Here is a 26,768-nt window from a genome sequence, read left to right on the forward strand (position 1 = left end):
TCGCACACCTCTCTCATAGCACTTGCATTTATAAAAATCTACCTTCAAGCTCCGCCATGGATCTGCCTTTTGCCCACATATATTCCACAAAATGTAAAGTATCACCACTATTTATGAAACCTAAAATAAAATGGTATATTTTAAATAATGCTCAATATTTTTGTTTGTTTTCTGAATCTTCTCTAATACAGCCCATGTTAATCTAAATTGGCTATTCTTTAATAAATTTCAAAGTCAAAAATCCAACATTTATTTCAAAAGAGTGTCATTCACTAGGGAATATATAAGTATAATAGATGACTTAGTATCACATCAGATACACTGACAAAGTCATACTTCTGTATGCATTACATATTCAAATTCCTACCTGTAATTAAAAGAGAGGACATGATGTCACCTAGTGGATATCTATAGCTAATTCTTGACCTATTGAGATATGCCAAAAAGGATATGATCCCCTTAATGTGTTCTATGGCTTAAACTATGGTCGTCAATATCGATACCCAATATCTACTCGTAATGCAAGAAGACCTACTCAAAAAAAATTGGGATCCAGATATTTAACCCCTTATATGACACTGACTAAATAGTAAATCTACCAATGATAATACCATAATATCTAGAAGCCATACCTTCATCTCTTTCCTTATGGTTATTCAGCAAATTTGACTATATTCCAACCGTATTTAAATATTATGGGCCCCCCCTAAGAAACTATAAATAGACTCACAAGGACTAAGATAATCAACACTCCCTATAGTTACTAATTCAAAAGTCCTAACCGCATTAAGTAGAGATATTGATTATTATAGTTATCTATTCTAATATCCTCATTTCATAGAGATGTATCTTTATATATCTGAAAAGCCGAACACTAGACCATAGTGTCCTATGTACATTATCAGGAATTAGATGAAATTCCCCCATGAAATGTCCCTATTTAGGCCCCTGGGGGCCAAAGTATCAAGTTTCCTTATCCATTGTGCTTCTTTTTGAAACAATAACTTTTGTCTATCACCTCCTCTGTGTAATGGGGGTACCCCATCTACTATTTGGAATTTACGCTGATTTTTATTATGGGATGCTCGGGTAAAATGATGTGCCACTGGAGCATCTTCATCAACTTTACCTATTGCTGCCTTATGTTGACGGATCCTGTCTCTGGCGGTCTGAGTCATCTCCCCTACATAGGCCAGGCCACACGGGCACTTAATTACATAGATTACAAATTTAGAATTACAGGTGAATCTCCCTTTAATGGGGATCCTATTTCCTGAATAGGGATGTGTGACCGAGTCTCCTTGTTGCATAGAATGGCACAAGGCACAATTCATGCATGGGAAAGAACCTTTTTTCATAATCTCACTAGGATTTCATGTGGAGCCCAAATCTGCTTGTATTAACTCATCTCTGAGGTTTCTATTTCTCCTATATGAGAACATTGGAGTGTCCTTAACTACACCACCAACCTGAGAACCCTCCTTTAGGAGATGCCAATATTTTAAGATCATTCCTTTAGTCTGCCACTATGAAGACCATAGTGACAGACAAAGGGGATAAAAAACTTTTTCTGATCGCCAATTTTTTCTTCAATAAACTGTCTCTTTCAACATTGGCAACTTTTATCCGATTCGAGTCCAAAACATCTTTCGGATACCCTCTCTCGACAAAGTTCTCTATCATTTCATCTAATCTTTTTTGGTAGATGAGGGGGTCATCTACAATGCTCTTGACTCTGAGGAGCCCTAACGGTACATTTTTTATTAGTGAAGGAGGATGAAAACTATTATACAATAAGGTATTATTCCTATCTGTTTGTTTGGTATATAAATCACTCCTTAACCTTTCACCTTCAATTGATATCATGGTGTCCAAGAAACTCACCTTTTCTGCACTATATTCAACAGTAAAGTTTAAATGATCATTTGAAGATTCCTCATCACCTCTCCAGACAAAAAAGATGTCATCTATGTATCTGTACCAGCCTCTCAAACAGTCTCTATACCCCTGATCTCTAAACACAACATCTTCCTCAAATTTTCCAACAAAAAGATTGGCATACGTAGGTGCTACATTAGAGCCCATTGCAGTTCCCTTTCTTTGGACATAGAACATATCCTCCAATAGAAAAAAATTCTCATACAGAATAATCTCAAACAGATCTTTGATAAAGTGTCTTTCGCTGGGGAATATAACTTATCCTTGTCCAAAAAGTGGAATAAGCTCTCGATGCCCAAGTGATGAGGGATAGAGGTATAGAGGCTTGCAATATCCATGGTAACTATCAAGCTACGTTGAGGAATTATTTGTGGTGCAATTTTGCATAAGAAATCCATTGTGTCCTGTAAATATGATGTTAAATATCCTAACAGAGGTCTGATTAATTGATCAAGGAATATAGCAATTGGTTGGAAAATGGATTCTGTGCCTGCCACAATTGGGCGGCCCGGAGGGTTATCCAATTTTTTGTGTAGTTTTGGTAACACATAGAATACGGGCACAATTGGATTCTCCTTAACCAAAAATTTAGCTTGTTTCTTAGTTATAATGTCTGACAATAAGGCCTCATCTACAATATTTTCTTCTTTAGTCTAAATGTTGGATCTCCAACAATTTTCTCATAATTCTCCACATCTTGGAGCTGATGGAATACTTCCTCCTTGTATTTTATATTACTCATAATTTTATCGTCAGGTTTCAAAATTAATTCCTTATTGTTTTGAATATCTTGTAATAATTTCTTCTCTTTCTGGGACATATTAAATTTCACTTTAGTTTTGAAGTTTTTCCTCAATTTCTCAAAGTCTCTTTTAATGAGTGTAATGTATGCCTCAACCGATGCAATTGTTTGAGGGGAATTAAAATTACTTTTAGGCTTGATATTCTGGATATGAAATTGAAATGGACTTACAGGTTCATCTCTACTGCTTTATTCTTAAGAAAAAAACTTTTGAGTCTCAAGTTTCTAAAAAATCTCTGTAGATCACATTCAATAGAGAAAAAATCCGGAAGAGTAGTAGGAATAAAGGATAATCCTTTTTGTAATACTCTAATACTCTCAACATCCAATTCAATACCAGAAATATTGACTACAAGGCTATTTTCTTTTATCTCCGGTTCTGTCTCGTTGAGATCTGATAGCCTGTGTCCCCTATGTTTCTTCCCCCCTCTCCTCTGCCTCTTCTTCTGTTTCTGGTACCACGTCCTCTCATAGAAAAAGGGACAGAGGAGTCAGAGGGGCCCCTTCTAATCCTCCTAAATGGCACAAAGTCTGAATTTCTCCATCTATACACCTTGTTGTTTTGGTAATCCGCTAAGTCTCTCTGAAATTTTTTATATTTTTTACTTTCCAAGTTTTTCCTAAAGGTCGCCACATCATTGTCTAGTTTAGATTTATAATTTAAAAATTCAGATTCAGTTTTCAACTCCCTAATCGACACTTCAACCGTGTCAATTTCCTGTTGCATTTTCGGCAGCTCTTTTTGTATATATTCAATCGTTAAGATCATAAGATCATGTGAGCATTTATTTAAGATGCCCTCAAATTTGTCACAATACTCGATATTATCCCTAAATAATGTAGGGTGTAGATGACTTCTCAGACCCCTTGGGATCCATTTTTGTCTAAAATATCCTGCCAAAGTGACTGAATGTAAATCATATACAATTTTTTGTTTAATCAATTGTTCTAAACTCATGGGTTCTTTATTTTCAGGTTCCATATTAAGGAAATCTCTATTTCCTATACATAATGTAGCTATTTGTGAGGCATCCAAATCTGAATAGGGGAAACCTTAGGACCCTCCATAACACTAGATCAATCAGATATCAAAACAATTTTGTTGTGCACGTCACGTCGTAGAGGTGTTTAGACTCGGGGTTCATGTTAGGGTGTTAGGTGTAGACATAACTTTTATCTCTATAGGAATCAATGGGGCTGCATTAGGGAGCTTTACGGTGCTTTTTTGCAGGTGTTAGACTTTTTTTCAGCCGGCTCTCCCCATTGATTCCTATGGGGAAATCGTGCACGAGCACGTTATACCAGCTCACCACTAACGTAAGCAGCGCTGGTATTTGAGTGAAGTAAGGAGCAAAATTTTGCTCAACGCTCACTTCTTGTCTGGGTTGTAAAACCCCGTAATACCAGCGTTGTCTGTAAGTGAGCGGTGAGCATAAACTGCTCATTAGCACCGCATAGCCTCTAACGCAAAGCTCGTAATCTAGGTGAAAGTTTTTTAAAATATGCAATTTGTATATGTTTTTATATATGAAGGGATGCATTGTTACATATATATATTTTTTACTTATTAGTTACTAGTTCAACAATTAAAATATGATGCAAGTTATCTAGCTAGTAGCTAAGAATTACCAATATACATCAATACTAATATCTATTTACAAACAAGGATAGGTTAGAAAAGAGCTATTATCAAATGTGTCCAAGTTTTAACATTGTGAAATATGGTCCAATTTGATATAGTGAATCTGCGGCCATCTTTTGCACCTGATTGGGGAGTGTTAAGGATGAGTCTAAGGTATAAAAGCACTGCACATGCTACAAGTTGCAGACTCTTGAAAAAGTTCCGCCTCTAACGGAACGAAACGTGCGTCGAGTTAAAATCAGCTGTTTTCAGCTGTCTGGCGGAATATCCGCTTTAGGAGGAATTAGGCCCCAGTGAGGCTTCCATACCTTACCAGTTGAATACACACGGTAAAGCCAAGGGTTACCTCTCCTCAGGGAATATATTAGTAAGTCTTTTTATTTGTGATATTTGGGACTTACACCATTATCATCTGCAATACATATGTGGACTTTATTGACATACTTTGGAGGTCCTTTGAGAACTGGATAAGAACGGATAAGAACGAGATACATGGTGATATATGTTTGTGCTTATTATTGCACTGAATGCACATATATGTTTTTTATCTTGTGAGTTTATTACTTTATGTTAGGAGCTGATTAAAGGTGTTTTTAATGCTGCACAGAGATCTGGTGTCAGCTATTCATATTTTCATGCTGGGTTAGTGCACATGAAAATATGAGATCGGGTTTGCACGTGCGTAGGGTGTTAGGTTTTTTCCACTTTTTTTCTCCATTAATTTCTATGGGGGAATACGTCAACGCGCTTGCAATATTGTAAGTTTGGTTTCACGCACTGTCAGGTAAGTGAGTGAGCAAAAACAGTTAACTTTCAACTCATAATATGAGCGCAACCCAACAAGCGCAAAAAGCTTGCTTCTAACGCAATTAACACTTGAGCGGGAGTATTAAATCGCACTCCACTTGTAATCTGGCCCATAAAGGGGAAGTTTACTATTAAATATAGTTTATTATAGTCAGGTAGTTTGCAGACAGTAGGCAGTATGTGGGAGTTTGCTAGGGCATTCCAGGGGAGTGCAAGTTAGACATTACGTAAGTGTAGGCTGTATTAGAGACTTAGCTGGGGGTTCCAGGGACTTGTAGTTCGAGTGTGATATAGGTGTAGGTGGTCAGGGGACGTTAGAGAGGCAGAGCAGGGGGAGTGTAGGTTAGCTCTGACGTAGATGTAGGCGGTTGGTGGGAGGAAGCAAGGCAGAGCAGGGGGAGTGTAGCGTAGATATGATGTAGGTATAGGCATTCAGGGGGAATTTGCGGGGCATGATAGGGGGAGTAGGCTGAACTTTGATTTGGATATATTGCCACCAGTGCAATATGTTCGAATCAGCAAAGTGCAGGTTGCGAGGAGGGTAGTGACCATGTTTGTCACGCCAGCTAATACATCACCTGAGGTAGTTAGTGTAGGCATAGTGCAACTTAGGTCCCACCGGAAATATTTGTAGTGTGCCTACACGGAAACTATTTTTAATTTCAATGAGCGTACAGTCTGCGCCGTGTAGGCCCACTTTAAATAGGGCCCCCCCGACCACAGGAAAATGCTTTTGAGCAGCGATGTTGGCGATGCGGGTGGTGATGTTAGGCTCCCATTGACTTCTATGGGAGAGACACCACTGCTCGTCGGCTCTGCTCGACCACGCCCCTATTCTTTGAAAATATCAACAGACAGTCAATGTTTTGAATATCGAGGCCTCAAACAGAGCAACTCATCTGTGATACTTTGTCTAGTACACTGACAAGCAGACACTGTAGCTATAGAAGCCTGGGACCTCAGCTACAATGAACAGGCATATAATTATTAAGGTAATTCTTAAGTTACATTGTGGGGTTGTGTCAGTCTAAATTATTCAGGCATTTCCTAAACTAAAATTCCCTGGGACCAAAATAAGAAAAGTACATTAATGGTCTGTTACAGTAAATGGGCTATAATCTATCAATCATCTGTCTGTCTGTCTATTTATCATCTGTCTATATCCATCTCACTATCTCTCTCTCTCTCTCTCTCTCTCTCTATATATATATATATATATATATATATATATATATATATATATAGCAGTTTAGAAACTGAAGAGGAAACTGCAGACCCCACTAACAGGTAATCCTTACTAACTATACATCTGCACAATGCTCTCTATGTCCTTTATGCTCTTTCTGTATTCCATTTTCCTAAAACTCACTACATGCCCTTATAACATCAATAATCCCCACACTATCCTTATCTCTCCCTCCCTTCTCTCATCCCCTATGCTGTCCTCTCATGAACTACTCTGCCTCCTTAGAAATACTTCCCCATCTAACTCTCCTGTCTCTAATCAAACATGCTCCTACAAGTCTCACTCTCACCTTCTGTCACTCACACTCCTACTACTACTTGCTGCTGGTGACATCTCTCCTAACCTTGGCCCTGCAGCAATGACAACACTTTTACACTCTTGCTTAGTCTCTCACAATACAAACTCCAGGTCATGCAATCCTAACAATCTCATCTCCTTAAACCTACAGCGCTTAACCCCTCTCTTTTCTTGTGCCCTCTGGAATGCTCACTCTGTAACAAACTTCTAAGTGTTCACGACCTGTTTGTTTCTAATGATTTCAATCTTCTAGCAATTACTGAAACCTGGATATCTTCCTCTGACACTGCTTCCATTGCTGCTCTCACGCACAGCGGTCTCCATTTTAGCCACACACCTAGGCCAGGTGAGAGACATGGTGGTGGAGTTGGAATCTTACTATCCCCCTCCTGCTCCTGCCAGCACCTGCATCCTCATCCATCTCTCTCCTTCTCCTCCTTTGAAGTCCACTGCATCAGCCTTTTCTCCCCCTCTCCCTCAAGGGGACAGTTATCTATCGCCCTCCTGGACCAACCTCCCAATTCCTTGACAACTTTGCTGCCTGACTTTCTCACTTTCTCTCTACAAATACACCTGCTATAATCCTAGGTGACTTCAACATCCCCATTGATAACCCATCTGCCCCTGCTGCCTCTAAACTTCTCTCACTGACAAACTCATTTGGTCTCTCACAATCCACCCTATTCCCTATTCACCATGACGGACACTCTATCAATCTGGCATTCTCCTACTTCTGCTCCCCTTCTGATATCACATGTGGCCCATTTACCATCTCAGACCACCATCTGCTCACCTATAATCTCAATGTACATGCTAAACCTATTTCTCCCCCGCACCTGTAGAAATTTCACACTGTGGATCCTCTCCAACTTTCTAACCTTATTCAAAAACACCTCCCCCACGCTTCCATGGTATCCTGACCTGGCCTTGCTACAAACCACTATAACAATACTCTCATCTGCACTCAACACCCTTGCTCCTCCACAAATACGCAAAACCCCACTTCGTCAGCTCCAGCCCTGACACTCTATGCAAACACACTATCTACAAAAATGCTCCCGTGCTGCTGAACGTGCCTGGAGGAAATCCCACTCTGAACCCGATTTCCTACACTATAAGTTCATTATTTATTCTTACTCCTCTTACTCCTCTTCACTTAGCCAAGCAAAACTACTTCTCTTCTCTCATATCTTCTCACTCCTCAAACCAAACGTCTCTTCTCCATTTTCAACACTCTCCTCTATTCACCTGCACCACCCCCTTCATCTGCCTTTAGTGCTCAAGACTTGGCAGACTACTTTTTCAACAAAACAGTAAACACTTACCATCTGAAGTAACATCCCACCACAAAACTGCAAACTTCCATCTCCGCCCCCGGTCACTCCCTCCACTATGCTCAGTACATTCCCCCCAACCACTGACAATGAAGTGAGTTCCCTTATGTCTTCCTCACACCTCACTACCTGCCCACTTGACCCTATCCATTCACATCTAATACCTTCTCTGTCTTCTACCCTCACCCCAGCTCTTACTCACATATTTAACCAATCCCTTACTACTGGTTCATTTCCATCATCCTTCAAACATTCAAAGGTCACCTCCATCCTCACAAAAACCTCCCTCGACCCAAATTCTCCTGCAAACTACCGCCCCATATCACTTCTTCTGCTAGCTTCAAAAGTCCTGGAAAAACTAGTTTTCGCCTAACCCACTTCCTATCCTCCAACTCATTGCTTGACCCCCTTCAATCTGGCTTCCGTCCCCAACACTCAACTGAGACTGCCCTCACCAAGGTTACTAACAATCTTCTTTCTGCTAAAAACAACGGCCACTATTCTATACTTATCTTACTTGACCTGTTGCCTTTGACACTGTTGACTATCCCCTCCTCCTATGGACTCTCCCCTCCTTTGGGCTCTGTGACATTGCCCTCTCCTGGATCCACTCTATCTCTCTAATAGGTCCTTTTCTGTCTTATTTGCTGGCAACTACTCCTCTTCATTGCCTCTGTCTGTTGGAGTACCTCAAGGCTCTGTTCTAGGCCCTCTACTCTTCTCTATTTATACTTCCTCACTGGGTAAACTTATCAGTAGCTATGGCTTCAACTATCACTTTTATGCTGATGATACTCAGATCTACCTATCCACCCCTGCACTCTCTCCTTCTGTCCTTACCGACATCAGCGACTGCTTATCTGGCATTCCTTCCTGGATGGCCTCTCACCACCTAAAAATCAACATGTCCATGACTGAGATTCTTCTAATCCCCCCCATCTAATTGTACTCCTGTTTCTAACTTTGCTATCACTGTTGGTGACACCACTATCTCCCCATCACTCCAAGTCCGCTGCCTAAGAGTTACACTTGACTCCAATCTGTCCTTCATACCCCACATCCAATTGCTCTTTTCATCCTGCTGCAACCACCTATGCAATATCTCCAAAATTCGTCCTTTTCTGAGTGCTGAAACTACTAAATAGCTAATCAATTCCCTAGTAATTTCCCAGCTTGACTACTGTAATACCCTACTAACTGGCCTTCCTCTCTCCTGCCTCTCCCCCTTCAATTCATCCTAAATGCCTCTGCTAGGCTAATCTACCTCTTCCGATGCTCTGAATCCACTGCACCCCTCTGTGAGTCCCTTCACTGGCTCCCCATTCACAGCAGAATTAAATTCAAAATTCTCACTCTGACCTACAAACCCTTAGCAATGCAGCACCCCCACCTGTCCTCACTTATCAACAAATATACTCCAGCCCATCCCCTAAGATCCAAAAACGATCTACTCCTTGAATCTTCTACCATCACCTCCTCCCTTGCTAGACTGCGGGACTTCTCTCGTGTGGCACCAAGCCCCTGGAACGCACTTCCTTGAGCTGCCAGACTTTCTCTCCTCCTTTAAACGCTCCCTAAAGACCTTCTTGTTTGGGGAAGCCTATCACTAAATCAGTAACTAATGAATTTCACTTGCCTAATAGTTGCCCTCATCTAACTCTGCGCTAACATCATTCCCACCTTTGCAGTCCCCACCTCCTGTTTCTCACCCTCCTACCCATTTAGATTGTAAGTTCCCACGGGAACAGTGCTCCCAATTCCCCCTGTATTTGTTAAATTTTGTCTGGTGTCTCATATTGTACTGTCCTTTTATCTTTGTTACCATGGACAGCGCTGCGGAAACTGTTAGCGCTTTATAAATAAAGAATAATAATTATATTTATAAATATATATATATATATATGTTTAGAGTTTTTTGTTTTGTAAATAGTGTATCTGATTCCTCATTATTTGCTGACAGCTTGTGGAACATCTATTCATTTATTCTGCTGAAGTTCTATCCTTAACAGTTATATAGAGTGGGCAGAACTGTAGATCACTGTTGTCAGTAACCACACTACTCCAGGGTTTTAAAAAAGATAATGTTAGTAAACATGTATAAACCACTTTGTGTATAAATTATTGTGTATGCTGTGCATTGGGAATTGCTTGGGTATATGCTTTGTGTGCTGTGTGTGTACTTTGTGTGCCAGAATGGGTGTGTACATGTAAGCATTGCTGTTTTTGTGAGTGTATATACATATATTATGTATTTGCTGTGTGGTATGTGTACGCTGTGTAGTGTGTGTGTTTACATCTATATTTGTATTCTGATCAGTGTGTGTGTATGCTGTGCAGTGTGTGTGTGCATGCATATGTGTATGCTGTATGCGAATGTGTGTGAGTGTACATGTATGCTGTGCAGTGTGCGTTTTGTGTATGCTGTGTATGTGTGTCTTTACATGTATGTGTGTATGTTGTGTGCGTACATGAGTGGATATGGTTGGATGGAGAATAATTGGGGCGGGGCCATGTTGCAACAAGATAATCTGCCACATTGCCCGTGATCTTTAGCAAAAGATTAATGAGTGAACAAAGCTCACACTGCAAAGGGCTTAAACCCATGGTTAAATGACATCTCTGGTCTGACAATTCACTAATGATCCAGAGCTGAACCAATAACAAATAGTAAATGTGAATAACCGGCACTCACCAGCCACATTCAGCTGGGAGTAATTAGTAGGGATGGGGGAATGTTTTGAAATATTTGAAAAATTAAATTAATTTTAACACATTAGTTCGTTTTGAATTTTTAATGTTTGTACAATACTCTAACATTTGTTTAATGTAATAATAGTTCTAGTGCTGTCTTTAAAAGTAATATTCGAGTTATGCAATATTTGAAATAGAAAAAGTCTTATCAATATATTTGTAATAGTATTTCTAATGCTATCTTTAAATTTAATATCCGAATTATGCCAAGTTGAACCAATATATTTGTATCTATTATGTATCAGTTTGCTAAATTCCCTCCCAAAGAACTATTGAACTTCTGAGTAGTATTTGTTAAATCAAATATTACTTTAGAAAACAAAAGTAACATTCGAAACTCGGAAATAACATTTGTTTAACAAATTTTAAGGGGTTTGTCGTCCTTATCGACATTCATTTGTCTACATGAGTAATAGCTCAACCAAATGAATTGTACATTTGACACATTTAACCGTCCTTAATCATCAGTGTATTGTCGATCTAGAACTGACCATATGTTTAACCCTTTGCCAGATGGTGTATAAAAAGGCTATAGGAGAGCAAGTCCCGTCTATAGCGGCACCACCTCTGTATTTCTGCATGCCTCACCTGTGCTCCTAAAGCCCTGGATGCGCATTGTGATGACTGATGTACAGTGGGCCAGAGCCATTGAGAAGTGGTTAGAAATACAACTCCTTAATTCATTTACAAGATTTTCCAAAAGAGCAGTTCAGGGATACACACTTTGAAAACCCTGATGTAATTAGTGTTCCTTTGCTGTTGCCAGTTATAAACAAATTAGCTCATTCTAACCTAAGCAAATACTGAGTAGCATGTTGCAAGGTCATGTGGAAGGAAGGGATCAAACCTAATTTCAGGAGTAGTCAGCAGGCAAAATAGGTAACACACACACACACACACACACATATATATATATATATATATATATATATATATATATATATATATATATATATATCATAATGTTGATTTCCTTAAAGGGACAGTCTACACCAGAATTGTTATTGTTTTAAAAGATAGATAATCCCTTTATTACCCATTCCCCAGTTTTGCATAACCAACACAGTTATAATAATATACTTTTAACCTCTCTGATTATCTTGTATCTAAGCCTCTGCAAACTGCCCTTTTTTTCAGTTCTTTTGACAGACTTGCAGTCTAGCCACTCAGTGCCTGCTCACAGATATATTCACGTGCACGAGCACAGTGTTATCTATATGAAATATGTGAACTAACACCCTCTAGTTGTGAAAAACTGTTAAAATGCAATCTGAAAGAGGTGGGCTTCAAGGTCTAAGAAATTAGCATATGAACCTCCTAGGTTAAGCTTTCAACTAAGAATACCAAGAGAACAAAGCAAAATTGGTGATAAAAGTAAATTGGAAAATTGTTTAAAATTACATGCTCTATCTGAATCATGAAAGTTTATTTTGGCCTAGACTGTCCCTTTAATTAAATAGTTTATGAGAGATTCAATTTTACATTAATGTAACTTTAATTTTGACTCTTTTTCGCTAGTATTAATACTACTTCTTTTCTATTTATTAAATAATCATTTTGTCCCTTTAAAGATTTTCAGGGAAAAAAAAGAGACCAAAGGACAGAGATTTGTATTGTGGGGGTAGGAAGTTAAAAAATATTTTTTGATTACATCTCTTCCTTTAGACATACAGCAAAAAAACAAACAAACCCCCCCCCCAAAAAACTTAAGTTTACAAATGAAAATGATACCAAACATATTTAGGGCTGTAATATGTTTTTATAATCATAAATATCATGTGCCATTACAATATTTCCCTGGTTATATTCTTCTAATAGCTTGAAACATTAAACCAATGAGTGTCATATTTACTGTAGTTCTAATTGCATTTGCAATATGCAATAAATGCTCTTCTAAGGATAATCAGCAAGGCTGACTGATGTATCTTGATCAAAAGCTTTGTATCCAGCTTTCCAATGATTTTTTCTTTGACTCTTGATGAAGAACATCTACAGAAAAAGTTCTTTGGGGACACAATTCCACATCTGACAGAGCCTTGTTTAAATATATTTTCCTTATGTGTTTTTCTAAACAAACACTTCATCATTAACCACAGCTTGGAATTCATCTTTTTTTTTTCTTTCTACTTGATATGTCCATGGAATGTGTAGGCAGGTTGCCCATTGCTGTGGCTTTTTTCTAGGTGAGGAGATTAAGACAATCTATCCACTTTGATGGAAGACTAAATTACCTTGCATATCCTTTCTAGAAACCCGAATTGACTCAAATGATCTCATTCAGTTGCCAGTCATAGATCAGCATGTGACTTCTATTCCTTGTCTACATAATTTTTTTATATTGAAAAAGCTTGTATAAAAATAAGCTAATAGCACAAAAAATGATATCTGTTAAGTTTCTAAAATTATACTGCTGATATATATCCATTTATACATAAGTTCAGCCTGGATTTAAAGGATACCATTTTGTTAAGAGCATGATCTTGGACATATTTTTATATCATGCTTTCTAAGCTACTAGCTCCAATAGTGTCCTACACATTGACTTTGGCATTGTAATTTTACAATACATATGCATCTAGGCTTACATTGTATGGGGATACAGGGCTGAAACTACAGGGTTCTTGGAGGTCTCAAATGAGAATCGGCCCATATCTTTAGAAGACCCTTTGTTCTTGCAATTAGTAGTGGCATTGTTACCGGGGGGGGGGGGCTGGTGGGACCGATGTTCGACCTGCATCATGACAAACCCCTCTGTGTGCACCCCTGTGTTAAATTTAAAAAAGTGTATGGATTCACCTTTATAATATGGTCTCAGGGTTATATTTGTACTGGAAAGCTGTGCATATCCTTCGGCTAAGACAAACTAAGAGGAAAGAATGAATCATAGTCACAGAGAATCAGCTCCTGTGGCTTCAGGCTCAGCTTTTGCAAATATCCCAAAAGGATGATGTTGAAATGGGGAGGGGGCACCATAGCCTTGCCCTAGGGCTAAGTGAGGAGTTGTTAAGCTTCTGATGGGATATGCATTTTCTTAATAGTTATATTAACCATGCTATAGAATCTGATTGACATAGGGAAAGGATTTTAAAGCCACACCATGTGATAAATCAAACAGGTGTCTCTCTAGATACGAAACTTTACAATCACTTTTTCACGTTTACTCTTATTAGACACTGTATAGACTCCCATGCACATACCTCACCTATTATAATTTATCTGCTAGACCTTACCACAACCCTGTTACCAGCTAAACCTTACCACAAGCCTGTTACCAGTTAAAACTTACCACAACCCGGTTACCAGCTAAAACATACCACAGTCTTGTTACTTGCTAAGCCTTACCACATCCCTATTAACTTCAAAGCCTCACCACGGGCCTGTTACCTGCTAAGCCTCTCCACAGTCCTGCTACCTTCTAAGCCTTTCCCCAGCTGCCTGTTACTTTCTAAGCCTTATACCAGGTCTGCTATTTGCTAAGCCTAACCATAGGCCTGTGACCTGCTGTCAGGTTATTTATGTTTTCCTGCCTCTTCAATCAGTGAACCTGTCTCTTTAATTGGAGAAGGATACCTTTAACTACCCCTTTAAAAGCTCCATTCAGACTTACCTTCCTTGCTCAGTAATTTTGATTTCCTGTGGAGTTCCTTCCTGGAAATACCTTCTTTACCCAGCCTTTCTCTAAACCAAACCTAAGTTGTCTGTTTGTGGATTTCTTCTTGCCTGTCTGTAGGGCTGCGTGTACTAGGAGTGGATCAAGACCCTGTCTAAAAACTATCTTTAAAATTGGATACCAGGTTTGCAGTCTCCGCATCTCCCTGTGACATCATCAGTCCCCGCCAGCTATGCCCGTCTCCGGATTACCTCCCTGAACTCCTAACTGTAACGGATTCTCTCTGCTGGGCAGTGTGAGGTTGTGGATTGACAATAATATCTCTCAATTTCCTCTGTATCAGTGTAAGAGTGCAATAGCTGTGAAATTCTTATACCTACTCTAAAATAAGAGAGATTTCCTCATCCAGCCTATCTCCTGTATGCAAGCAGCATAACAGCAAGATATACTCATCTCTCAGAAGCGGTCTGCCTACCTGCCATTAAAGTAATTGCAGTTCCAGTTATACTACCTCCTCAATTCTGGGAGTTCAAGGTACTGGTTTCTTTACTTGTATACTATATATCCAGGGTATCTTGGATTATGCAACAGAAACAGCCAGTTCAGTAAGGTACTCTGTATGTATCCATGCTAAATTAATATTCGGTCTGTCTATTGCTTATTTTTACCTTCTTGTGTTTTACATAAGTATGTGCTTTACACACAGTTACATTCTCCTGTCTTTAAATGATTATTCAGTTCAATAGCTGAGATTCAACAAAAAAGCTGACAACTGCATCCTACTATGCCTTAAAGGGACATTACACCAAACAAATTTATTTCATTATTCAGATAGAGAATACCATTTGTAAATACTTTCCAATTTACTTCTATTATCAAATTTGCTTTGTTCTCATGTTATTCTTTGTTTAAGGGATACCTAGGTAGGTAGCGTGCACATGCCTGAAGCTCTACATGACAGGAAATAGTACATCTAGTGCTCCTGCTAATGTATAACATTGCAATGTTGCAAAATTAAAATGCTGCCAATTAGAGCTTCAGACACATGCACACTGATAAGCTTACTTTACTGCTTTTCAACATGGGATAACAAGAAAACAAAACAAAAAATTGATAACTGAAGTGTATTGGAAAGTTGTTTAAAATTGTATGTTCTGTCTGAATCATGAAAGAAAAAAATTGTGTTTTATGTCCCTTTAATTTTACCAAGCCTTAACCAGGAATCCAACTGAACTCACAAATCATGTTGCAGCCCTCACACAAAGAGTGGACATACTCACACAGAGACTTAGAGAACTGCAGATGGAGAATCAAAATCTGAGATCCTATAAGAGACACACTTACCTCTAGGTCATCTAACACAGAACCTTTAGCAGAACCTCAAGCATCACCCCCTGAACAGTTTACAGGTAACAGGTCCCAGTTTAGGCAGTTTAAAAATGCCTGTCTTTTATTATTTGCGCTAAAATCTAAGACTTATTCATCTGAATGGTTGATGATCCAATACTTAACTCCTCTGAAGATTTTTTAAAGGCAATGTCATCCCTATATGAAGACCCAAACAAACAGATCACTGCGGAAACAGCATTGCATCCCCTTAAACAGGCTAGGCGTCCCATGGAGGACTATATTGCAGAGTTCAAGTAGTGGTCCAAGGACTCCAAATGGAATGATGTATCCCTCCAAAAACAATTCCAGCTAGGGTTGTTCGAACCAATAAAGAATGAATTAGCAAGGGTTGAACTCCCAGACATTTTGGAAGCCTTATCCACACTCTTTATTACAATAGACCGCAGATTAAGATAAAGAAGGCTTGAAAGGTACTCATCAGAGTACTCTCCTAAAAGGAAAATACCCGCTGCTAATGTGCAGATATTAACCAGAGGTCAAGAACAACCTATGGAGATAGGTTTCATAAGGGGTCCCCTCAATTTTTAGGAAAAATCCAGAAGATGACAAAACAATTTATTAATGTATTGCGCGTCCAAGAATCATACGGTCAAACACTGTCCTTCACTGCAGAAACAAAAGACTGGTAAGCTTACAAATACTGCCTATACATTCACTGCTAACTCAAGTACTTTTTTTCTTCTCCCTTTAACTTTACAATGGTTCCAACATCGCATAACCACTGAAGCAGTTATTGACACTGGAGCTTGTGGGAATTACATTAATATCTCTATTGTAAATACTAATAAAATTCCTGTTTCAAAACAAACATCTTTCTTGGTTTGAGTTATTGACAGTTCACAAATCTCTTCCGGTCCTGTTTCACACCAAACTGTACCTTTACTTATCTTTACTGCTTCATGTCACAGGGAATATCTATCTTTTGATATAATACCTTCACCAATATTCCCTGTTGTCCTGGGTATTAATAGGCTCAGACTTCACTAGCCTAGTTTACATTGGAATGATATGTGCAATTTCAGAATGTGTTTGATAGAAAAGAGGCTGAAAGTTTACCACCCCACATACCCTACGACTGTCCTATTGAACTACTTCCCAGTTCCACTATTCCATACAAACACATCTATCCACTATCCCAACTGGAATTGGATAATCTCAAAACTTATATTGAAGATAACCTCAAGAAAGGATTCATTACACCCTCTACATCCTCTGCAGGAACAGGTATCTTCTTCATTAAAAATAAAGATAATACACTCAGACTCATCATTGACTACAGAGAATTGAATAAACGTACCTGTAAGAACCGTTACCCTCTTCCATTAATCCCAGAAATAATTGACAGACTACAGGGGGCAAAGGTTTTCACTAAACTGGACTTGAGTCATTGAGTGGTGCATACAACCTTATTAGAATAAGATCTGGCGATGAATGGCTTACAGCTTTCAATAATGGACTCTTCAAGTACACAGTAATGCCATTCAGGCTCTGCAGTGACCCTGCGACATTCCAAAAGTTCATCAATGATATTTTCTTTGACATTCTGGATATCTACATGGTTGAATACCCGGATGACATACTGATTTATTTAAATAATCTGCAAGACCACTACAAACATGTTTGATCAGTCCTCTCACGCCTCAGATAACAATAACGCTATGCAAGAATTGAGAAATGTATATTCAATGCTTCAGAAATAACCTTCTTAGGTTATCACATCTCTTCTACTGGTTTTCAAATGGAGAACAACAAGATTCAGACCATCTTAGACTGGCCTCATCCCACTAACAAAAGAGAGATTCAACAATTCCTAGGATTCTCCAATTTTTAACACAAATTCATTAAGAATTTTGCCTCTACAGCAAAATCTTTAACTAACTTTGCGAAAAGTAATACAGCCTTTGGATGGGATAAAGAAGTAGAACAGGCCTTCAACTACCTTAAGAACAAATTTACCACTGCACCAATCTTACAGTTCCCAGATCATAGTCTACAGTTTATACTTGAAGTTGATGCATCAAGGTACTGGTTTCTTTACTTGTATACTATATATCCAGGGTATTTTGGCTTATGCAACAGTAACAGCCAGTTCAGTAAGGTACTCTGTATGTATCCATGCTAAATTAATATACTGTCGGTCTATTGCTTATTTTTACCATAATTTAATTTTTGCTCCAAATAAAGATGTCCTCTTGTTTTATGTCTCTAAGCACAAAAAGGACCACTTCAATAAAAAATAAAATAAAAAAAAGCTAAAAAAACCCCCAAAAAACTGTGAAAGAGCTCAAAAAATAAAAGCATCTCTCTTTTTCCCCAAGTGCTGCTGTTTGCATGAATATCAACTGTGTATTCCGTGTTTCTTTTTGAATACATGTGAATATACAATGTGGCTAACATATGCAGTGCGTTTTTAATAAAGCCCTTAGAGCTTAAAGTGAGTGTAAAATGTAATGAATGTGACCGTTTTTAAAAAAATACTCTATAAAACAGGGGCACTTTCATTCATTAAACTTTGCATTGAAGCGTTTTTTTTTAAATACTTACCTTTTATTTATAAAAACAGACCGGCGATCTTCCGTCCGCAACTCCTGCTGTAGTTATTACAGCACTGACAAATCCGGCTTCCTACAATTATTGTGTGCAGCTCCATGAGTCTAGCTTGTGAGACCACGCAATGACCGGATTCGTCATCGATATGCTAAGTACAGCAGCAGCTGCGGGCAGAGGATCGCCGGTCTGCTTTCATAAAGAAAAAGGTTAGAATTTTTAAAAAACAGGCACGTATTCATTAAACTTTACATTCACTTTAAAGCAAAATTGATAATAGAATAAATTAGAAAGTTGGTTACATATGTATGCTCTATCTGAATCATGAAAGAAAAATATGGATTTAATGTCCTTTTAAAGGAGCTGTCATATTTGTCCCAATCAGCTGTTAAACAGTATTAAATGGGTGTACAAAATGCATTTCATGAACTTTAATCAACATTTTATTTCTGCTCTTTCAATTGAGTGACAGAATATGTTTGAGAACAATAGTCCACATTTTATTTTATTGGAATTTGTGTGAACTGTCTAACATATTTAGATCATTCTAATTAATTTAAAAGGTGGCTTTGCGCCTTGATATCTTCTTCTATACTTTGCAATTGGAGCAGTTTTCCAATCCATTAGAAGACACTATTCAAACAGTGTTTGACTTTATTTCTATACTCCTTTATTTAAATAACATTGACCTCTTAAAAAACAAAGAAACCTTTTTATCTGCTTATTCTGGCATTTTGTTGGCTGAGGGTTTAAAAAAACACAGTAAACAAAAACAAAAAAGATTTTTATTTTGCTGGCATTTCCTGTGATTTTAATTATAGCAACTGACCCTGCAACATTCTCCAAAATGATTGCCTGTTCAGTGTAATGCCTTCATAAAATATATCTACAATAGAAAACAAAAACATGGATTTTCATGGAGTAGGCCCCTGGACTTTAAAAATTTGCTTACAGAATTATAATTTTAAATGTTTTTAAAAATGCTGTACTTAATTGCCCATATATATCATGAAATGAATACCCCTTTTAAGTGAAAAATATTGCTTGAAATAGTTCTCATCCCTATTGGATCAATTAAAGGGCCACTGTAAGTAAATATTTTCTATGCCTGTTACTAACTAACTACCCCAAATACGCTTTTTATCAATAGCATTTCATTAACATATCTCTACCGTATATCAGAAATCTTGTCTGCAAATTTAATTGTTTTCCAAACCCACTCCGTGGGTATCCTTTGCTCTGTACCAATCCGTTTACAATACCTAGGTTTCAAAATGTCGCTTTAAACACAAAGTTATTGGTTTAAGTAATTTGAACACTCAGTGCTGAAAATAGTGGGCAGGATAACGTGACATCATCGGCGAATAAAAGATATAACTTTTAGAATGTTATGAAACTTCATTTTGGAGAAAATATAGGTCAGTAGGTTTTAATTAATGTTTATTAACTTTAATATGTTAGTTGTTTAGCTTAAAAATTATAAAAGAAAGTAATCCTTTAACTACTATATTTTACTTTTGCTTTAGATATTTTTGTGTGTTAAAAAAAACAAAAACTAAAAAATCCCTTTTAGAAAATTTATAAATTATTTTATGACCTTGAAGTGATCAAATATTCTTTTAACAAAAATAAAACATTTTTTTTTACATGTGTTCTATTAAGCAATTTTTTAGCTTTCCAGAAGATGTCACCCAAATACTATTTGAAATAACAATGCTTTAGAATTAGAACTGAAACATAATAATCAAAACAGAGTTGGACTTTTCAGAAATTACAAAAGTCCTGTTAATGGTTTAAAAAAATAAATATGAAATTACAATTTGTGAATTGGAACATTTGCAATATTTTTGTTTAATTAAATATGATATTTCTATGTTTTGTTTTGTATTTTTTTTTTAGAGTTTTATTCTATGGTGTAGAAAAGAATTGAAAAGAAATCATATGATATGAAATTGCACTTAAATGCATTGGGAAATGATCTAATCTGAATGTTTTGTCTTATGAAAATGTATTTATTTTTCTTTTAGCACTATACATTCAGAAGCTTATTGTGACCTTAAATAACATTTCCAAATTTAATTAAAAAAAGCTTCAATAAATAGTTAATCTCAATCATGTATAGCAAACCAGTCGTAGGCTAGATCATAGATATATTTGTCTGAATTAAAGGGCAGGAGGGTTTGCAGTTTTATGTTCTGCACTTACACATAGGGCTCGATTTATCATGCCCCTACGGCTGCAAGTTCTCACAAGAACTTGCTCGCCGTGATTTATCAAGCAGCGGTCACCAGATCCGACCGAGGAGATTGACAGCTCCTGCCCGTGCGTGATTGACTGTGCGCGGGCAGGGGGCGGGATTGCACGTGAGCGCAAAATTGCGCTCGTGTGCAATGGCGAATACCTGCGGGTAATTTCGCCCCGCCACAGGTGAGCTGAGGCGTATAGGGGCGCGTATACGCGCCCCTGTACGCCTCAGCGTTAATAAATCTAGCCCATATTCTAATCATTTTTTTTTAATTTCTAGTTTGTTTGTTTTTATTAAACAAAGAGGAAACATTTTACACGTGAACCTGTCACATGATACCTAGATATCCCGGGGGAACAAAGCGAATTAAAAAAAAAAAGTTGGAAACATTAAAAATGATATGTTCTGTCTGAATCACAAAATAAAAATGTAGGGTTATATATCCCTTTAACTTCCCACAGCACAGAACTGCACTGTCAAGGAGACTGGAATTACAAAAATGTTTTAAAAACATTAGAAAGCAAAACATAAATACGTCAAAATAGCCTCTATAAATTAGTCAACTCTAACGTGTAAAAGACAAAAAAAAGTTCAAGAAAATAAAAAAGAGAAAACCTCATCATCTTTGAGATAGGGAAACATGAATTACAAGACAATGAACCTGACAACAGCATCTTTCTAAATCCCACATGCTGAGTCTTGGTTAAAGGGATATGAAACCCCAAAAAATGTATTTTGTGATTCAGACAGAGCAAACAATTTCAAAAATGTTTCCAATTTACTTCTATTATTAAATTTGCTTTGTTCCCATGATATTCTTTGTTGAAGAGATACCTAGGTAGGCACCTGGAGCACTAAATAGCAGGAAATATTGCTGCCCTCTAGTCCTCTTGCATATGGATAACATTCTTGCAAAACTGCTGCCATAAAATGCTCCAGAAATGGGCTGGCTTCTAAGCTTTTCAACAACAGATACTAATGTTAACAAAGAAAAGCTGATAATATAAGTGAATTAGAGAGTTGTTTAAAACCACATGCTCTATCCAAATCATGAAAGAATCATTTTGGGTTTCATATCCCTTTAAGGTAAAAAAAAAATTCATCAAGAAACACTCTATTCAGTGACAAATAACAGAATTTAACATTTACACACATTTACAGGTCCAGTTTTGTGCTTCTTGTTTTTTCCCACCGTTTCTAGTTCTTCTGAATATTAACAGAACTAGAGGTGTTAATCTCAGAAATACCCACTTGTGATTGGCTATAAACAATAGATGAAATTCATCTTTATTTTATCTGAATTATGAGACCCCTCTGTATCATAAGAACTGTCTGAGGATCAAGGCCAATATGTGGATGCTAATTGGGTGGAAAATCTAATTATTTTGTGAAATCAACCAGGGGTAAACTAAATATACATTAGAAAACCCTTTATCCAAACTGCTTGGGAGCAGAAAAGGTTTGGATTTCAGAATAGTTTGGATTTTGGAATATTTGAATCTGTAAAATGGGAGAGTTTGGAGAGGGGATGGAACCAAGTGTAAACAATAATAGCATGTTATTTAGGCAACGTTTACATTTCATAATACTGGCAGTGTAATGCTGCTTGTCAGCATGAAACATAATTAAAGTGAAGGTAAAGTTTGCTCTATTCTAAACTATCAATGTATTCATTTATCATACGATAATCTAATCGCTAACTTTATTTTTTAAATTTCTTATTGATTTTTCTGTTTTTATATCATTATTTTTCGTTACCGTTTAGAGTATAGATCCTCACGATCTCTATTTCCTGAAGTTATGTCCTCTGACATTTGGAGCGGTCCCACCTGCTATATACATATAATCTCACAAGCGCGTTCACGATGAATAGTCTAAATGCACATGCGCGAGTTCACAACTGTGCATGAGATAGTTGGGGAATCCATTCTACATTGAGCAAAAAGCAACACGCATGTAGTCAGAGAGGAAGTGTTAGACTGTCGCGCATGCGCACTTAATAAAGTAGGTGGATGAAGTGTGGTATATATTCAACTGGCTAATCCTAAAATGTGACCAAGTAAAAAAACAACAACCAACAAACGGGTTGAATTTGCGGATCGGAAAATAAAGAAATAAAACGGAGAATACTGCATTTAGAAGAAGATTTGAAAAAAAGCATGAATGAAGCTCCTATTGAAATTTAATAAAGAATTCGATTTGGGATCAGCGTAAAGGTAACTTTACCTTCACTTTAAGGGCCTGACAGATATTCAAGGTAATATGTCTTAGGTGTGTGTGGTTACAATATTGCTTTGTGGTGGGAGGTTTATAACTCACTGTATTTAAGGGCTGGCAGCCATTTTCTGTCCTCTTCTTCCTCTGCTGTCTGCCAAAGAGTTTCCCTACCTCCCCTTTGTTTTTTGTCATTGCTTTAAGTGCTGTCAGTGGCGACTAGGAAGGCTGATGGCTCCTTTGGGTTGCTGGTTCCCCTAAGGCAGGGATTTGATTATTTGATCTTGTTCGGCTTTAAGTCCTTCCTTTTATTGTCTTGCTTCCCCAGTTGTAAGCGTGCTGTATGGCTTGTTAGACTCGTGCCCTTATGGTTTGAAGCATATTTAATTTATTATCTCCTAGCGGTGGGAGGTCTGGGCCCCTTAATCTTTGAGGGCAGGATCCATATGGGTTGATGGCTGAGCTAATGGGCAGGGCGATGTCCCTAGGTCGTGACTTAGGGGTGCTCTTTCCCAAGGGCCTGCTAGCCTAAAGGATTTGAGGGCGTCTGTAGCTCTTGCAGGTTGGCTCCTCCCTGGGGGCCAACAGGACATTCCCTGGTGCCTTGACCTCTTGCCAGTTTGGAGTTAGGATTAGGTACTGCATTAACCGCCACCTCCTTGAGGATGACTTTGTGAAAGTCATTAAAGTTTATATATTTATTGATAAATACGACCATGATGGTCTTTTCCCCAGCTCTGGTGTTTGTGTTGTTATTTATTAAAGGTGTAAAGTTTGCTGGTAATTTTCAGGGAATATCACCTAGGAGTTTTAAGCCTATACATGTAACCTTAAGGTCGTTTTATATAATTTTTTAATACTTTTGTATCCATAATACCACCAGAAAAAGTTCAGTACTGTAATCAGAAATGTAATATGTGTTGTTTTAAATAAATATAGACTATTATTTGTATTTTAGAACAGAAAAAAAACAAAACATCAAAGACACAGGAAGAGAAGAATGTGACCTAAAGGTGGGGAAATAGTTAGTTTTGATCATTTTATGTTTTTAAAAAATATTAAAAAAAGATAGGAAAGTCAAAATTAAACTTGCATGATTCAGATAGAGTATGCGATTTTAAGACACTTTTAAATCCACTTCTATTTTCAAATGTGCTTTATTCTCTTGATATCCCTAGTTGAAAAAGAATACTCACATATCCTACACTAGTATAGAGATAGCGGCTGATTGGTGCCTGCATACATTTGTCTCTTGTGATTGGCTAACTAGATGTGTTTATCTAGCTGCCAGAAGTGCAATGTTGTTCCTTCAGCAAAGTATAACAAGAGAATAAATCAAAATTGATAATAGAAGTAAATTGGAATTTTGTTTAAAATTGTATGTTCTATCCAAATCACAAAAAGATAATTTTGGAGTTTCCTGTCCCTTTAATGAAAAAGTTTGGATTTCACAATAAGTTTGTTTTTTGGAATTCTGGATTCATTTATTTTTACCTGTATTGTAGTATAAATAAACTGTTTCTAAAAACTCCATTATTTTATTATAATGCTTCAGTTATGATTGTTTCATGACCCTTAAACTGTATCTGTAAATTTATGACAATATACATGAAATATTACAGCTGAACTTATATCTGGGCTGTATTTTGCTTTTTCCTCTTTCCTAAATATGTTCATTTCCCATCTTATCATCAATAAAAGAGAATCTATTGTTTTCTTGTAATGCTGGCGTGTGCCGCGTTTCCTTTATAGTTATGAAGATAATAAGAAAGTTAATGAGACTGCAATACGTTCAAATCATGTCTAAGCAAGGTCAAAAATCACATTATAAATATCTTCAAATATTAATTGAACAAATAAATATAGTACAAGAACAAACAGAGAAAAAATGTTTACATGCAGAAATGTCTATCAAACACTTAAATGTTTATTTGTACAAGGAACACAATAAATACATGTATAAATAAACCGAAAACCAGATTTTCTTTAAAAGAATTTGTGTTCTCAGAAATCGCTTCTGAAGTTACTGTCAATCAAGTTTCGGAATAATTTGTTTATGTTATGTTTACTTTTGATCTTTTCCATTTTTGCTTCATTTTTTTGTTAAGAATATTTTTTAAGAATTTTTTTTTTTTTAAATTCTAGACTGGGAGTGTATATTTATACTGTTATATGGAAACAGTTACAGGATTCAGAGTCAAAAGTAGACTGACTGACGTTAGAAAATAAATACAAAGAAATATTATTTAAAAATGTTAAGTAAAAGATGCTTGAATTTAATTTGAAACTAATATTCATTTTGCACTCCTTACTCACAGGCTGATAAAGCAAACTGCCTCTACTTTAAAGGGACAGTCTACTCCAGAATTGTTATTGTTTTAAAAGATAGATAATCCCTTTATTACCCATTCCCCAGTTTTGCACAACCAACACTGTTGTATTAATATACGTTTTACCTCTGTGATTACCTTGTATCTGAACCTCTGCAGACTGCCCACTTAGGTCAGTTCTTTTGAGAAACTTACATTTTAGACAATCAGTGCCCTCTCATAAGTAACTCAGTGGGAGTGAGCACAATGTTATCTATGTTGTGCATATGAACTAGCGCTGTTTAGCTGTAAATAAAACTGGCACAATACACTGACATAAGAGGTGGCCTTCAAGGGCTTAGAAATTAGCATATGAGCCTACCTAGGTTTAGCTTTATACAAAGAATACCAAGAGAACAAAGCAAATATGATGATAATAGTAAAATGGAAAGTGGTTTAAAATTGCATGCCCTATCTGAATCATGAAAGTTTATTTTTTACTAGACTGTCCCTGCCGCTATCAAGACTTTTTTTGTAGCATAGCGGTCCCACCCGCTCCCGGCCCACCTCCAGCGAGGTTCTGCCCATCCGCCTCCCTCCTAACCCTCCCGGCGCTGGTCGTCACGGCCTTTGTCCAAATTTTTTTTTCTGTAGCGTAGCAATCCCACCCACTGTGGCCCGCCCCCCTGCAGCGAGGTGACGCCTACCCACCTCCCTCCTAACCCTCCTGGCGCTGGTATGTCAGCATTTTTTTGTAGCGTAGCGGTCCCACCCACTCCGGCTCCAATCCAGCGCCCCCTTCCAGCAAGGTTCCACCCACCCGCCTCCCTCCTAACCCTCCTGGACTAGTCATAAAGCCCATGTACACGGGCCAAAATGTGTAAGGCCAGTTATGTTTGCAGCTGCCCCCCTCCTTACCCTTTGATCCCCCCATCCTCTCTCCCTCATCCCCTCCTGCCATTGTCAAGATTTTTTTTTCTGTAGCATAGCAGTCCCACCCGCTTCCGCCCCCCTCCAGTGAGGTGCTGCCCACCCGCCTCCCCCTAACCCTCCTGGCACTGGTCGTCACGGCCTTTGTCCAGCAAGGTGCCGCCTTCCCGCCTCCCTCCTAACCCTCCCGGTGCTGGTATGTCAACTTTTTTTGTTGTAGTGTAGTGATCCCAGTCGCTCCCGCCCCCCCTCCAGTGAGGTGCCGCCCACCTGCCTCCCTCCTAACCCTTACTGGCGATGGTCGTCCTGCGCATTGTCTTGTGCGCAGTGCAGTCGGCGGTCACTGATCCTTACAGCCAGGTATGTTTGTCTTGCGCTGCAGTCTCTACTGCACATCACTGCATCAGACAAACATACCTGGCCTTTTATAAAATAGGACGGGAATATGCGTTTTTAAAAATATCTGAGGTGAACTTTGAAATACACTCTTTTAGATTAAACAAAAATAAAACATTGTGACTACAATCTCTCTTTAATAAGGCCATTAAAAGGAGAGTAAACCCCAGTTTTTTTATTCCATTAATTAAAAATGTGTTATGTAAATAATACCTTTTTTTGGATTATGCAAGAAAAGTGCACATGAATATATAATAATTTCCAAGACCTCGGTGATACTCATTCCTTTC

Source organism: Bombina bombina, chromosome 5 (assembly GCF_027579735.1).
Source record: "Bombina bombina isolate aBomBom1 chromosome 5, aBomBom1.pri, whole genome shotgun sequence".
NCBI lineage: Eukaryota > Metazoa > Chordata > Amphibia > Anura > Bombinatoridae > Bombina > Bombina bombina.